Below are 15,974 nucleotides of genomic sequence, written 5' to 3'. Positions count from 1 at the left end.
GTCTGTTCTTTAATTCTTTCTTCAATCTGGTTCACTAGTTTGTGAGCCATTCTACATGCCTGTTGTATGGAGGCGGGCTCGTGTGAACTTATATCTTCTTGGATTCTTTCCGGTAATCCTTTCACAAACGCGTCGATCTTCTCTTCCTCATCTTCGAATGCTCCCGGACACAATAGGCACAATTCTGTGAATCGTCTTTCGTACGTGGTAATATCAAATCCTTGGGTTCGTAACCCTCTAAGTTCTGTCTTGAGCTTATTGACCTCGGTTCTGGGACGGTACTTCTCGTTCATCAAGTGCTTGAATGCTGACCACGGTAGTGCGTACGCATCGTCTTGTCCCACTTGCTCTAGATAGGTATTCCACCATGTTAACGCAGAACCTGTAAAGGTATGCGTAGCGTACTTCACTTTGTCCTCTTCAGTACACTTACTTATGGCAAACACCGATTCGACCTTCTCGGTCCACCGTTTCAATTCGATCGGTCCTTCGGTTCCATCAAATTCCAAAGGTTTGCAGGCAGTGAATTCTTTGTAGGTGCATCCTACACGATTTCCTGTACTGCTAGATCCAATGTTATTGTTGGTATGTAGCGCAGCCTGTACTGCGGCTATGTTTGAAGCTAGAAAAGTACGGAATTCCTCTTCATTCATATTCACGGTGTGTCGAGTAGTCGGTGCCATTTCCTTCAAAATAGTCAAATGGAACAAGTTAATCATACAGAATATTAAGAGTAGTTAATAGTATTTCGTAGCATAATATGAACTCATTTATAAAAGCTTTTTCTTCATATTAGCGTTTTATAAGTTTAAATTCAGGTAGTACCTACCCGTTAAGTTCATACTTAGTAGCTAATATACAATTCAACTACTACAATTCTATATGAAAAACTGATTATAATAATATTTCGCGTTCAAACTTTTACACAATATTTTACAAACTTACAATACCGCTTATTTTACATATAGCATGAAATATAGCACACAATAAATTTGATACAAGATGGTTGTGAAGATAATTCTAGCTAGTACACAAGTCGTTCAGCAAAGGCAATAAAGACACGTAATTCATATGTCCAGAAACAAGTCATGCATTCTGGTTTTACTAGGATTACTTCCCATCCTTGGTCTTGTGGAACATAACCGTTATGGCAGTTGATAAGACAGCGTGTTGTAACGTCGTCAAAGGGACGAGGGTTACGTAATGTCCAACAGTCCCGTAACAATCTAAAAACCTCATTTCTTACCCCAATTACCGACTCCGTTACTTGTGGGAACGTTTTGTTTAATAGTTGTATCCCGATGTTCTTGTTCTCACTTTGGTGAGAAGCGAACATTACTAATCCGTAAGCATAACATGCTTCTTTATGTTGCATGTTAGCCGCTTTTTCTAAATCACGAAGTCCAATATTCGGATATATTGAGTCAAAATAATTTCTTAACCCATTGCGTAAAATAGCATTTGGGTTCCCCGCAATATATGCGTCAAAGTAAACACATCGTAACTTATGGATTTCCCAATGTGATATCCCCCATCTTTCGAACGAAAGCCTTTTATAAACCAAGGCATTCTTGGAACGTTCTTCGAATGTCTTACAAACTGATCTCGCCTTAAATAGTTGTGCCGAAGAATTCTGACCGACTCTAGACAAGATTTCATCAATCATGTCTCCGGGTAGGTCTCTTAAAATATTGGGTTGTCTATCCATTTTGTGTTTTTATACTATAAAATAGACAAGAGTTAGATTCATAAAAAAAAAATACTTATTAATACAAGTAATTTTTACATATATCATAAAGCATAAGCACACTATATTACATATATTACACCACACGAATACAACTATCTTATTCCGACTCGCTTGTTTCTTCTTCTTCGGTTTTGGTTCATTTTGCCAAGTTTCTAGGGATATATGATGTTCCCCTAATACGAGCCGTCGTTTTCCACATTGGTTTAGAAAAACCTGGTGGTTTAGAGGTTCCCGGGTCATTGTTACAACTTAAGGACTTCGGGAGTTGACGATACATATAAAGTTCATCGGGGTTGGAATTAGATTTCTCTATTTTTATGCCCTTTCCCTTATTATTTTCTTTGGCCTTTTTAAATTCAGTTGGGGAAATTTCTATAACATCATCGGAATTCTCGTCGGAATCCGATTCATCGGAGAATTGGTAATCCTCCCAATATTTTGCTTCCTTGGCGGAAACACCATTGACCATAATTAACCTTGGTCGGTTGGTTGAGGATTTTCTTTTACTTAACCGTTTTATTATTTCCCCCACCGGTTCTATTTCTTCATCCGGTTCCGATTCTTCTTCCGGTTCCGACTCTTCTTCCGGTTCCTCTTCGGGAACTTGTGAATCAGTCCACGAATCATTTCAATTTACATTTGACTCTTCATTATTATTAGGTGAGTCAATGGGACTTGTTCTAGAGGTAGACATCTATCACATAATATCAAACGCGTTAAGAGATTAATATATCACATAATATTCACATGTTAAAAATATATAGTTTCCAACAAAATTTGTTAAGCAATCATTTTTCAAGTAAACACGGTCGAAGTCCAGACTCACTAATGCATCCTAAAAAACTCAATATGTCACACTAATGCAAAATTCTGGTTCTCTAAGACCAACGCTCGGATACCAACTGAATTGTCCCGTTCTTATTGATTAAAAACGTGCCATATTAATTGATTTCGTTGCGAGGTTTTGACCTCTATATGAGACGTTTTTCAAAGACTGCATTCATTTTAAAACAAACCATAACCTTTATTTCATCAATAAAGGTTTAAAAAGCTTTACGTAGATTATCAAATAATGATAATCTAAAATATCCTGTTTACACACGACCATTACATAATGGTTTACAATACAAATATGTTACAACAAAATAAGTTTCTTGAATGCAGTTTTTACACAATATCATACAAGCATGGACTCCAAATCTCGTCCTTATTTAAGTATGCGACATCGGAAGCTCTTAATAATCACCTGAGAATAAACATGCTTAAAACGTCAACAAAAATGTTGGTGAGTTATAGGTTTAACCTATATATATCAAATCATAATAATAGACCACAAGATTTCATATTTCAATACACATCCCATACATAGAGATAAAAATCATTCATATGGTGAACACCTGGTAACCGACATTAACAAGATGCATATATAAGAATATCCCCATCATTCCAGGACACCCTTCGGATATGATATAAATTTCGAAGTACTAAAGCATCCGGTACTTTGGATGGGGTTTGTTAGGCCCAATAGATCTATCTTTAGGATTCGCGTCAATTAGGGTGTCTGTTCCCTAATTCTTAGATTACCAGACTTAATAAAAAGGGGCATATTCGATTTCGATAATTCAACCATAGAATGTAGTTTCACGTACTTGTATCTATTTTGTAAATCATTTATAAAATCTGCATGTATTCTCATCCCAAAAATATTAGATTTTAAAAGTGGGACTATAACTCACCTTCACAGATTTTTACTTCGTCGGGAAGTAAGACTTGGCCACTGGTTGATTCACGAACCTATAACAATATATACATATATATCAAAGTATGTTCAAAATATATTTACAACACTTTTAATATATTTTGATGTTTTAAGTTTATTAAGTCAGCTGTCCTCGTTAGTAACCTACAACTAGTTGTCCACAGTTAGATGTACAGAAATAAATCGATAAATATTATCTTGAATCAATCCACGACCCAGTGTATACGTATCTCAGTATTGATCACAACTCAAACTATATATATTTTGGAATCAACCTCAACCCTGTATAGCTAACTCCAACATTCACATATAGAGTGTCTATGGTTGTTCCGAAATATATATAGATGTGTCGACATGATAGGTCGAAACATTGTATACGTGTCTATGGTATCTCAAGATTATATAATATACAATACAAGTTGATTAAGTTATGGTTGGAATAGATTTGTTACCAATTTTCACGTAGCTAAAATGAGAAAAATTATCCAATCTTGTTTTACCCATAACTTCTTCATTTTAAATCCGTTTTGAGTGAATCAAATTGCTATGGTTTCATATTGAACTCTATTTTATGAATCTAAACAGAATAAGTATAGGTTTATAGTCGGAAAAATAAGTTACAAGTCGTTTTTGTAAAGGTAGTCATTTCAGTCGAAATAACGACGTCTAGATGACCATTTTAGAAAACATACTTCCACTTTGAGTTTAACCATAATTTTTGGATATAGTTTCATGTTCATAATAAAAATCATTTTCTCAGAATAACAACTTTTAAATCAAAGTTTATCATAGTTTTTAATTAACTAACCCAAAACAGCCTGCGGTGTTACTACGACGGCGTAAATACGGTTTTACGGTGTTTTTCGTGTTTCCAGGTTTTAAATCATTAAGTTAGCATATCATATAGATATAGAACATGTGTTTAGTTGATTTTAAAAGTCAAGTTAGAAGGATTAACTTTTGTTTGCGAACAAGTTTAGAATTAACTAAACTATGTTCTAGTGATTACAATCTTAAACCTTCGAATAAGATAACTTTATATGTATGAATTGAATGATGTTATGAACATCATTACTACCTTAAGTTCCTTGGATAAACCTACTGGAAAATATAAAAATGGATCTAGCTTCAACGGATCCTTGGATGGCTCGAAGTTCTTGAAGCAGAATCATGACACGAAAACAAGTTCAAGTAAGATCATCACTTGAAATAAGATTGTTATAGTTATAGAAATTGAACCAAAGTTTGAATATGATTATTACCTTGTATTAGAATGATAACCTACTGTAAGAAACAAAGATTTCTTGAGGTTGGATGATCACCTTACAAGATTGGAAGTGAGCTAGCAAACTTGAAAGTATTCTTGATTTTATGTAACTAGAACTTGTAGAATATATGAAGAACACTTAGAACTTGAAGATAGAACTTAAGAGAGATTAATTAGATAAATAAAATTGAAGAATGAAAGTGTTTGTAGGTGTTTTTGGTCGTTGGTGTATGGATTAGATATAAAGGATATGTAATTTTGTTTTCATGTAAATAAGTCATGAATGATTACTCATATTTTTGTAATTTTATGAGATATTTCATGCTAGTTGCCACATGATGGTTCCCACATGTGTTAGGTGACTCACATGGGCTGCTAAGAGCTGATCATTGGAGTGTATATACCAATAGTACATACATCTAAAAGCTGTGTATTGTACGAGTACGAATACGGGTGCATACGAGTAGAATTGTTGATGAAACTGAACGATGACGTAATTGTAAGCATTTTTGTTAAGTAGAAGTATTTTGATAAGTGTATTGAAGTCTTTCAAAAGTGTATAAATACATATTAAAACACTACATGTATATACATTTTAACTGAGTCGTTAAGTCATCGTTAGTCGTTACATGTAAGTGTTGTTTTGAAACCTTTAGGTTAACGATCTTGTTAAATGTTGTTAACCCAATGTTTATAATATCAAATGAGATTTTAAATTATTATATTATCATGATATTATCATGTATGAATATCTCTTAATATGATATATATACATTAAATGTCTTTACAACGATAATCGTTACATATATGTCTCGTTTAAAAATCATTAAGTTAGTAGTCTTGTTTTTACATATGTAGTTCATTGTTAATATACTCAATGATATGTTTACTTATCATAGTATCATGTTAACTGTATATATATATATATCCATAAATATGTCATCATATAGTTTTTACAAGTTTTAACGTTCGTGAATCACCGGTCAACTTGGGTGGTCAATTGTCTATATGAAACATATTTCAATTAATCAAGTCTTAACAAGTTTGATTGCTTAACATGTTAGAAACATTTAATCATGTAAATATCAATCTCAATTAATATATATAAACATGGAAAAGTTCGGGTCACTACACTCGTTTAACTGACATGTGTGAAGATGCACATGTATCCATGTACCAATAATTGTCGGGAGGATTGAGAGACATAGTGTACATAGATTGATCAATATCCGTAGGTGCATACGAAGAAACAGAGCCATTCGATGCATAATGAGCTTGCGGACGTGGGCCTAAAATACCATTACTGTTACTGTTGTTAGGTCGAGCCCAGTTTGTAGACGGGTGAGGACAAGTCGAAGTTCCTGAAGCCCAAGTGTTGAATGATGGGCCGTTTGGATGGTTATAAGAGGGAGCCCAGTTTGGTGGTCCTGTGGGTCGGGTCCAAGTCTGCGGGTTGTACCCATTTCCATTCCATGTTTGAGAATTATTGTACCAGGATTGCTGATTCCAACCATTGCCATTGAAATTGCCTCGTCCCCTACCCCTGCCGGATCCACGTCCACCTTGATTGCTTCGATTACCTCGCGCACGAGAAGAATTAGATAAGCAAAAAAAGTTGTTGTTGTTGTCCCTGTTACCGGTGATAGTCGATGTATCCTTGGATTCGGTGGTGGCAAGAAGGGCGGTGTTAGGGTTGTTGGAGTTCGTCATAGCAGCTTGACGATTCTTCATTGATTCTTCAAGAATCAATTTTGATCTTGCTTCGTAAAAGGAAGGTAATTTTTCCATTTGATTGATATGAGTGGCGATGGGTTGTAGTTCTCATTTAACCCTGCAACTAATTGAAGAACAAGGTTATTAGGCTTAATTGTGGTTCCGACATCGGCAAGCTGGTCGGATAGGGATTTCAATTCCTGACAATAGGCGGAGATATTAGGATAATTATCAAGCTTGCAATTGGTGAATTGATTCATTAAGGCTAAGGCTCGTGAGTGTTGGTTATCATGGAACAAGCTTTTTAGTCGATCCCAGGCTTTCTTTGCAGTGAAATCTTTTTCTAGAATTGTTTTGAGTAATTCGGTTTAGAGAGCGGCGTAAATCCATTGAAGAACAATGGCATCATGACGATCCCATGTTTCTTGTGTGATCTCGGCTGCTTTGGAGGAAGAAGAGACAGGAATGGTTTCAGAGGTGAGGTGAGCAAGAACATCGTGTGCTTTACCGTGGGTGCGAAATAATTCGATCCATGAATTGTATTGACTTGTTTCTAGTTCTAATTTGATAGGGACAGAGTGAAGAATGTGATTGATGGGCTGAAGTTTGGTTAAATCGGATGCCATTTGATGGAGAAGAACATATCGTAATAAGAAGGGCAGAGAAGAAAAGAAGAATCAGGTTTGATGGATCTGTAATTTAGGCTGATACCATGAGAGTTGATATAATTATGTGTGTTTCATTCATCATGTACGATTACATTATATACACAAACAAGACTTTGGCCCCAAGATACTAACAACCATTCCTATATATTTGGGATACCAAATCACTAATTGATTAGACAATATTGACTAAATCGTTGCCAAATATAAACAAACTATATTGGTATATAGTTGACTTATAGTATCTGCTTTAATTAATCAATAACCACTTGATCCCTTCGTGGTATAAAGGGAACTCATCAACCTTGAGGTTGTGAGTTCGACCCCGTCGTTGACAAAAAGGATGTGTATGTTTGTTGTTCCAAAAAATAAATAAATAACCACTTGATCAATCCCAAACACATCTTAAATACCCGTTAGCTATTAATTCACCAAATTTGTTGCAACTTCGACACACGATTATGTATATCTATGAGATGACAATGATAAAAAAGGATCGGATCTTCACAAGTGACCTAAAGTCTTGTGGCACATATATAGCTTCCCATTTGATGGCTAAAATCTAGTGGTAGTATATAAGTTTATAACATTAACATTAGAACAATAAAACACTGTAGGTAATGTGGTTAGAGCTCCCGGAGTGGATCTCCGTCCCCCCTCCGTCCCACACCCTTTCAGTTAAATTGCCACTCCCCAAGTCCGTCTCACACATCCGTCTCACTTCGGTCAGTCACGTACGCGACGGATGTTACCCACTTTTTTTTTTTTTTTTTTGCTTTTTTTTTTCCAAAGGGATAATTTATTAAATATAATAAAATATTATTATAACACACTAACTGACATAGGTCACCACTCCCCACTTTTTCTAACTCATCAAGTCACGCCTGACATGTCAAGTGACCTCAGTCACCACTCCCAGTGCTCTTATATGTATAGACCTGCCTTCATGTACCTCCCAACTTGTCTCATAAGCCAAAGTGGAGGTCTTTCAACATCTTCACCTCTAACCGCATTAATCAACAACGGTTCACATGTATTAACCGCTTTCGTTCAGTAACACTAGCTGGATATCATCAGTTTGAAACTAAGATACATACACTAATAAACATTAACCATCAATTTGATCACATAGACCTTAATCTACTCTGCCAAATTGAAAATCATTCCTATATATGACTTCAAAAAATTCAAATACTCATAGACATAACTTAAAAATAACCTAATTCTTATTCAAAATTAGGATAAAAATGGAAATTACCTCCAGCAGAAGAGCATATGATTCAACCCGGATTTGTATTTTCGGTTTGGGTACACAAAATCTAAACAGTATGGTTTAGTTAAACAAAGAATACAGTATGTACATTGAGGAATGTGGGTTTGATAATTATTTGTAATGGGAATGTCCATTATCTTAACCCAGTTAACAAGATGATTATGATTATTCTGAATTATGTTCTAAATGGTTATTGATTTTGTTATCATAAATATTTGATTTGATTTATGATCATCTTATCTACATATGATGAGCATGCATTAACATTTTCTTTCCTTTGAAGCGTAAAATAGAAAGACACGTAGATAGTGAGCTTAAATGTATCTAGCATATATGACCACTTGTATCGGGCCTTACCAACGCCCGTTGGTTTATTATGTGTCAAAAGCCGCAAAAGCAACGGGTAATTTATTCGTAGTGGGCATTGCTTTGGAGCGTTTAGGGAGCATTGGTTGAAATCCAACACGAAAAGCAGCGGGTGTTGCTTTTAATATATTAATTTTATGATTGTTTATATATCCATTCAAGATTTTGATAAATCCACTCAAATCTATGCAGTAACAGTTTATACAATATAAATAATAATGCATTAATTAAATGGATTTATCAAAAGTTTAAGTGGAAATATTTATAGGAGTATTAATATTAATTTTAATATATTATATTTGTCATTTTTAATAATTACCCAATTATACTTTATCACATCATCACAATACTCATAACTCACATCACCAATAGTCTACAAAAAAAAAAAAAAAATCCACACATCTTATTCATCAAAAAAGTACAAAAAGCAACTCACATCACCAACTCATGCCATCTTCCACTACAAATGATCTAATACATACTCCGTAATCCGCAATAAACTCGTAATATAAGGTATGCTGATGCATATACGATGGATGGTTCTAGAAGGTTCAAAAAGTGTGTAGGATAAATTTGACTTGGAGAACAAGCCATCGAAGGAAGAGTTTGATTTAGTTTCCAATTTGTTTCCTAGTTATTATAGAATAAGGATTTTATCCATTATTTGTTTCCTTTTTTATGTTTGTCTTGTTTTCAAATTTAGGGTTTTAGTCCTCTATATAAAGGACCATAGATTTCATTATTCATTCAGTTTTTGATTTTGAATATTAATAAAAGTTAAAGGCCGTACCCTATTATAGAGAAATTGAGTAGGTTTTCTTAATTATCCATCTTCTGTTTAAGCCATCGATCCTTAATATTCATTATGTGGTATCAGATTCCAGACATGGCTAAACAAGAACATGGTGATCGGTATTATAGGAGATGAAATCACAGAGTCTGTAACGACCCAAAAATGTAACACGAGAAAACAACACATTTTTTTTATAAACAGTCCAGAATCAGGCCAACTTGCGGGGCGCGCCTTATAAAGGAATTTCAAATCAGTAACATTTTAAGGTAAACGCCAATTTTCCAACAAAGCAAGTTTCTTATACCAAAACCTGTTTAACGGCGTAAAAAGTCAACGTACAACAAATGTATATAAGTTTACAAACCGTTACAACAACCCATACAACCAAACGGTGTAATTTCGACCCAAATACACATTTAGACGAGTTAGGACTCTATGACCCAACTCGATACCAAGAGCATAATCCCGGAGATTTACCAAGTCCCCAATCTACAACCGAATATCCAAAGCTACCCCCTCATGAGCTCAATCACCCAAAAGCAAGTAGTCTAGCAACTAGAAGTCTTCTCCTTAACAAATGGTACCGATATAAAGGTAACAACAATGAGGGGTAAGCTTACGCTTTCTGAATGGAATAATTATACATATACGTATATAATCTACTTACTTGCAAACACTTACACAAATACCGCATACGAGCTAGCATATCCAATTAGCATATAATTACAATGTATAATGCTAAATAATCACAATTCACAACAAGCTAGCATCACCAAAAGCATATATTCATCACAACATAATATGCTAAATACAACAAACCCACAACTATGGTTAACCATAAACGCACACAAGGGAACGGTACTCGCATAATGACTGTTGGTACTCGCACAATGACCGATATCATAGGCCTTGTAACACTAACCCCCAAAGTGGTCGTTCGCACTTGCCGTGAAGCAACCGATTAATCTGTCACACCCACCCATCACATACACACAAGGGAACGGTACTCGCACAATGACCGTTGGTACTCGCACAGTGACCGTTAGTGTAAACTAACCCCCAAGATGGATGTCCGCACTTACCGAAACACCTTTCACGCACATGTGGTCTCTATCGCACAAAAGAGTAGTGAATTCACACGCACGGATAATACTATAGTGAATCCTCGCGCACGGATAACACTAACCACAAGCCCACAAGCAAATAAACTATATACACATACATATAATTATTCCACTCACCTTAGAATGCCCGCAAAGTCATGTAATATGATCTTTGTCCTCATATCCGAGAAAGCAACCACCTATATCACACATAGGCACAATATACACATAAACATACATTTTCTAAAATAGAATCTGACACAATCATCCCTTAGCCGAGGGATCACACCTTGCTCACCAAAACCCGCCCATTTAACATCTAACAGACACAATCCAATTACCATTCCAGGTGGTAATTCAAACCCACTCAACAAAGTACAATTTAACCCAAATTATACTTGACACCAATTAGACCTATCTAGGTCCCGACACTAGATTACTACTTTGGTAGTGATCATTTCAAAATGCCATTTACACCAAACCACAACACGTGCAATATTGAATCCATATCACACTTGACCTCCTTTGACTTATGTCAAATTCAACCCAAAATCACTAATGGCTAGTGATTAGGCCATAAACCACCAATTAACAACATAAACCAAGTACTTAAGTGATTAGCCTCAAATCTAAGTTTAACACCGAATCGAGGTCAACACCCATTTTGACCAACAAACATGTTCTTAAGAACACCAAAATCACTAACACACATACAACCTAGTGATTAACACCCAAACCATGATAAATATTTCCAAATTCATCATCTAACCCTAAACCCACAATAATCGAGTTTACTTACACAATACATACAACAAAACCCTCAATTTCATAAGAAATGGGGTTTATAACCCAACACTAAATCAAACCCTAACTAGAAATGGAAATTAAGCAACAAAATTTGGATTAGGGTTTACCTCAAGCATCAATGAGAAGCCTAGAGGCTAGACACACCAAGATGAACTTCAATTTGGGTAGAAATCACCACCATCTTCATCCATTCAAGCTTTCTCTCACTAAACCCTTCTCTCTCTCTCTAAGATGTTTGGTTGGAGAAAATGAAGATAAGAATGAGTTTTAGATCAGTTCTCCAGCCATATACATGTTCATAATTGAAAAGACCACTTTACCCTTTTAAAAACCCCAAAAAATACGTTCAAAAAGCCCCTGCCAGACCCCGCATCGCGACCGCGATCAGCCTCCAGAACTAGTAAACTTGTTTTGGTCGTAACTTTCAGACCGTAATTCTGTTTTTGATGAATCAAATATCGTTGGAAACGTAATAAGGTCTACTTTCCAATGGTAAGTTTTTAAAACATTAACTCAAGCTTTATTTGGGGTCAAAAGATATGATTACATATCTTGTAACTCAAATGACGTCCAAAATAACATGTAACAGAAAAATGGGGTGTTACAGAATCGCCGAGAGAGGCAGTAGTAATGACCCTCGTGATGCTGAGATTGCTCGTTTGCAGCAACGAGTTAGGGAGTTAGAGATTGAGCTTTTGTGATGAAGGATAGCAATATTAGAGTTGGGCAAACATCATAAATATGATGAACGCTATGCTTTGGACCAAACAAAAGACCAGTGGGAAGATATGAATCCATTCGATGATGCGCCGAGAGGATTCAGATAGAACCATCATGATGATCCCGTACGGATCATTGGTATGAAGTTTGAGGAAATTTTTAATATAGAGTATATTCCCGAACCTATCATTGATGGAGATTCAGAACCCATCTATGACACGGATGGTGAGGATGAAGAATCCATTTATGATACGGATAAGGAGGAGGATTATGAGTGTAAGGTTGTGGAGGATACTGGAATTGTGGAATTCGTGGTTTCAGTTACTAATAAAAGCACCAATCAGATGGCTGATTTGGTGCAAAAGGATAGCAATACTGATAGTAGGATTGCTGTCAATGTTGATGCTGCCATCGTTAAAGAAGCATCAGAAGGAAAATATGGTTATGAATTCAGGGGGGACGAGAAGGTTGCAAATCAGGTTGCACCCTTAATTGCAAATACCGATCTTAATGCACAGAACATGATCTACAATGGTATATTTGGTGAAGATTTTGTCATATCTAGAGTATATGGTGAAGTCAATCTGGTTTCATTCCAAATGACTCAACTCAATGTCGATATTATCCCTGCAAATAACTTGCTTGATGTCATTGAAGACTCGAGGACGAGTCTTTTTGAAAAAGGGGAGAATGATGATATACGATGCATGGTTCTAGAAGGTTCAAAAAGGGTGTAGGATAAGTTCGACTTGGAGAACAAGCCATCGAAGGAAGAGTTTGATTTATTTTCCAAATTGTTTCCTAGTTATTTTTGAATAAGGGTTTTATCCATTATTTGTTTCTTTTTCTATGTTTGTCTTGTTTTCAAAGTTCGGGTTTTAGTCCTCTATATAAAGGACCATAGATTTCATTATTCATTCAGTTTTTGATTTTGAATATTAATAAAGTTAAAGGCTGTAGCTTATTTTAGAGAAGCCGAGAAGGTTTTCTTGATTATCTATCTTCTGTTTAAGTCATCGATCTTTAATCTCCATTATGAAATGCTGGAGAAAAGGATCGTTGGCCAAACAAGAAACAAATTGATTTTGAATAAAACTTAAAACCAAGACAAATAAATGCAAGTTAACAAAAAAACTTGCCGGGACAAACAAAAAGGCTACGGCCTTTGTTCTTTTCTTTCTTTATTATCAATTATCAAAAATCTAAATGAAACTAATACATCCATAAGTTTAAATAATTATTGAAAACAAATCTTTACTATAATTAAATAAATCCATACGAATTATAATAAAAGTCAAACTCCTTATTTTCTTGCTCTATACTCCAAACCAGCTTATCAAATTCTTGGCTACTACCCTTGAACACTACGTACAAAAACATGCCAATTTAATCGATGACCAGGCCCAAGATTCTGATCCACAAGCCCAACCCAATATATTTGGAGCCCAAACTGTGTAAACCCCATATGTTTACTCATTAGTGCATCATATGCATTATAGTAAGTGCAATAGTACAATAAGTGCACTAATAATATTAACAGTATTGGTAACGAAGTAATATAAGAAGTAAATGATGCTTGCATATTCTTATACTTATGTATGGTGTATATGTTTTACTTGTGTATTAATACGATCAACTACTTATGGTTTTCATAAAAAATGTGGTGATTAAATTGATTATATGACATAGTAGGAACCAAACAACAATAATACAATGGAAATAGTCATTACATTCCTATTATCATTCCTTTCCTATTGTCATTATTATTCCCCCTTTTGAACCAAACACACCTATTTTTTTATTTATAAAGGCAAAAGATCCAGCGCTAAGTAGGTACTTTGGGGCTAAGCAGATAAGTAATCATTTCACTGCTCATCTCAGCTCGTCAACCCCTGGTACACCTTCTTCCTATGTTTTGCACTCCATCATGTTTACACGAAAGAAGGGTATTATTGTCATTGAAGTCATTTATCTGATTAATTACAGATTAATCGACTCATGTATGCATATACGATCTTCAGATTCATCATTCTACTATTAAATCGCGATATGCAAAATCGAGTCATATAAGCACATTATTCACAAAATTAAGCATCAATGATGATTCCAAGTTTATAGGATTCGCTAATTGCGAGTTTACTATTTTTGTTTATTCAATTTAATCATAAATTTTTGAAATGTTTTGGGGAGATTCAGTTCACAAATTTTAGTATGGTGTCCTAATTTCATGAAATTGATTATTCAAATTATTATTCGAAACCCTAGCTGCAAGTTAGGTATTTGAGCTTGACCAGGAGCATCTGGTTTCGATGAGTGTTAAGATTGCTGACGAGATTATGAAGCTTGATGAAAAGTAAGTTTATATTTGTTGTTATTTTGTATATGTAGATGTAATGAATTTTGATTGTATGTTTATAGTTGTTTATTGTAATCATAATTTACAACTTTCTTCATTCTGGTTTATATGAATGAGGCTCTAGTTATTATATATTTATAGGAGAGTGATATTAAGGTCATGCTTAGCTCTTTTGTTAACCTTGGGCGCTATCTCTTTTGGTAACCTTGTGCGGTGGTGGTGGAAAGGAGGGAACGACAGCGGTTCGCAGGTTTACAGGTCTCCGGCCACCTTGCATGTAGGTTCTGTCGGTGGCAGATTGCAAGTTTATTTACTCGATTGTTGTGCAGTTTCTCCGATCTGAATCTAGATTTGGTTGTTTTTTACTTTGGTTAGCATATGAACAAAGCCATGTGATTTTCAAAAAGTTAGTTTCGTTTTTCGTGCAACGAGGTTGATAGGAGTCTCAAATGAGTGACTAAGTGAATTTTTATTCCTAAGTGCGGGACCTAAATTTTCTATTTATTTCTAAGGGTAGAAAGAGTAAGTGACCTAGGGCCGTGTTTTTTAAATGGTTTAACGAATTGAAATTAAACGAATAATTGTCTTTGATTAAATTTGACTCGATAAAAAGGATAGTTGTTTGGTTTCGATTAAAGGTGCTAAATGCGGAAAAGTAAAAGGGTGGAGAGATATCTGGAGTATGCAGATCGGGGAAATGTAACTATGATATACGTTTAGGCTAGGGAAAGGTTATTATGTTATTAAAGCTTTGATTGGGATAATATAGATTTTAATCGGATGAGCCAATCGTACAAGCCTATCGGTCTTTGATTCTAGAGTTGTCTAAAGGAAAAGGCAGATATGTCACTAAAGTTGCATTATTGAGTGTATGTATACCTCGGAGGTTATCATAAGTAAAGGCACTAGGTCTGGTCAGTAGTTATGTTCTAAATTTAACCCTCGTTATCAATCTTTCGATTGATTAACGACATGCCTTGTTGAGTAAACATGATCACAAACGGGAGGAGCCTGTCGGGTTAAATTGACATAATCGTTCAGGTTGCTAACAAACCTATCATCATTCTAAGGGAAATCAAATTATTCTAATCATCATACAACATTGAAGTGTTAGGCTGACAGTAAAACAGATAAAAACTCATATATCACATACAATAATAGTAGAAACGTTCCTAAGGCAACAATCAAACATGAACATGCAATAGAAATTAATCATATATTTGGATGCAGATATATTTTACGTAAAAGGTCCTAAGAGGTCTCTCGAGAATAATTACCGAGTACGTTAGGGTTTTCTCATCTCAATTCCTAGGTTCCGTGCCTCGAAATCGCAAAAGTTGCCTTCCGGGGACACCGGCCATACTGAGTTCATAAATGCTTCAAGGATAGTATAATCGAGGGT

The 15,974-nt window shown here is 35.2% G+C and overlaps 1 pseudogene; it reads right to left on the bottom strand.

Annotated features, from left to right (window-relative positions):
• The window catches only part of LOC139864323 (uroporphyrinogen decarboxylase-like), a 69,414-nt pseudogene extending 58,406 nt beyond the window's left edge, over positions 1-11,008 (bottom strand).
• Between the last annotated feature and the right edge of the window lie 4,966 nt (positions 11,009-15,974).

The sequence above is a fragment of the Rutidosis leptorrhynchoides genome, chromosome 8 (assembly GCF_046630445.1).
Source record: "Rutidosis leptorrhynchoides isolate AG116_Rl617_1_P2 chromosome 8, CSIRO_AGI_Rlap_v1, whole genome shotgun sequence".
Classification (NCBI taxonomy): Eukaryota; Viridiplantae; Streptophyta; class Magnoliopsida; order Asterales; family Asteraceae; genus Rutidosis; species Rutidosis leptorrhynchoides.
Note: the sequence above shows the minus strand (reverse complement) of the source record. Positions and strands in the feature narration are given on the sequence as shown.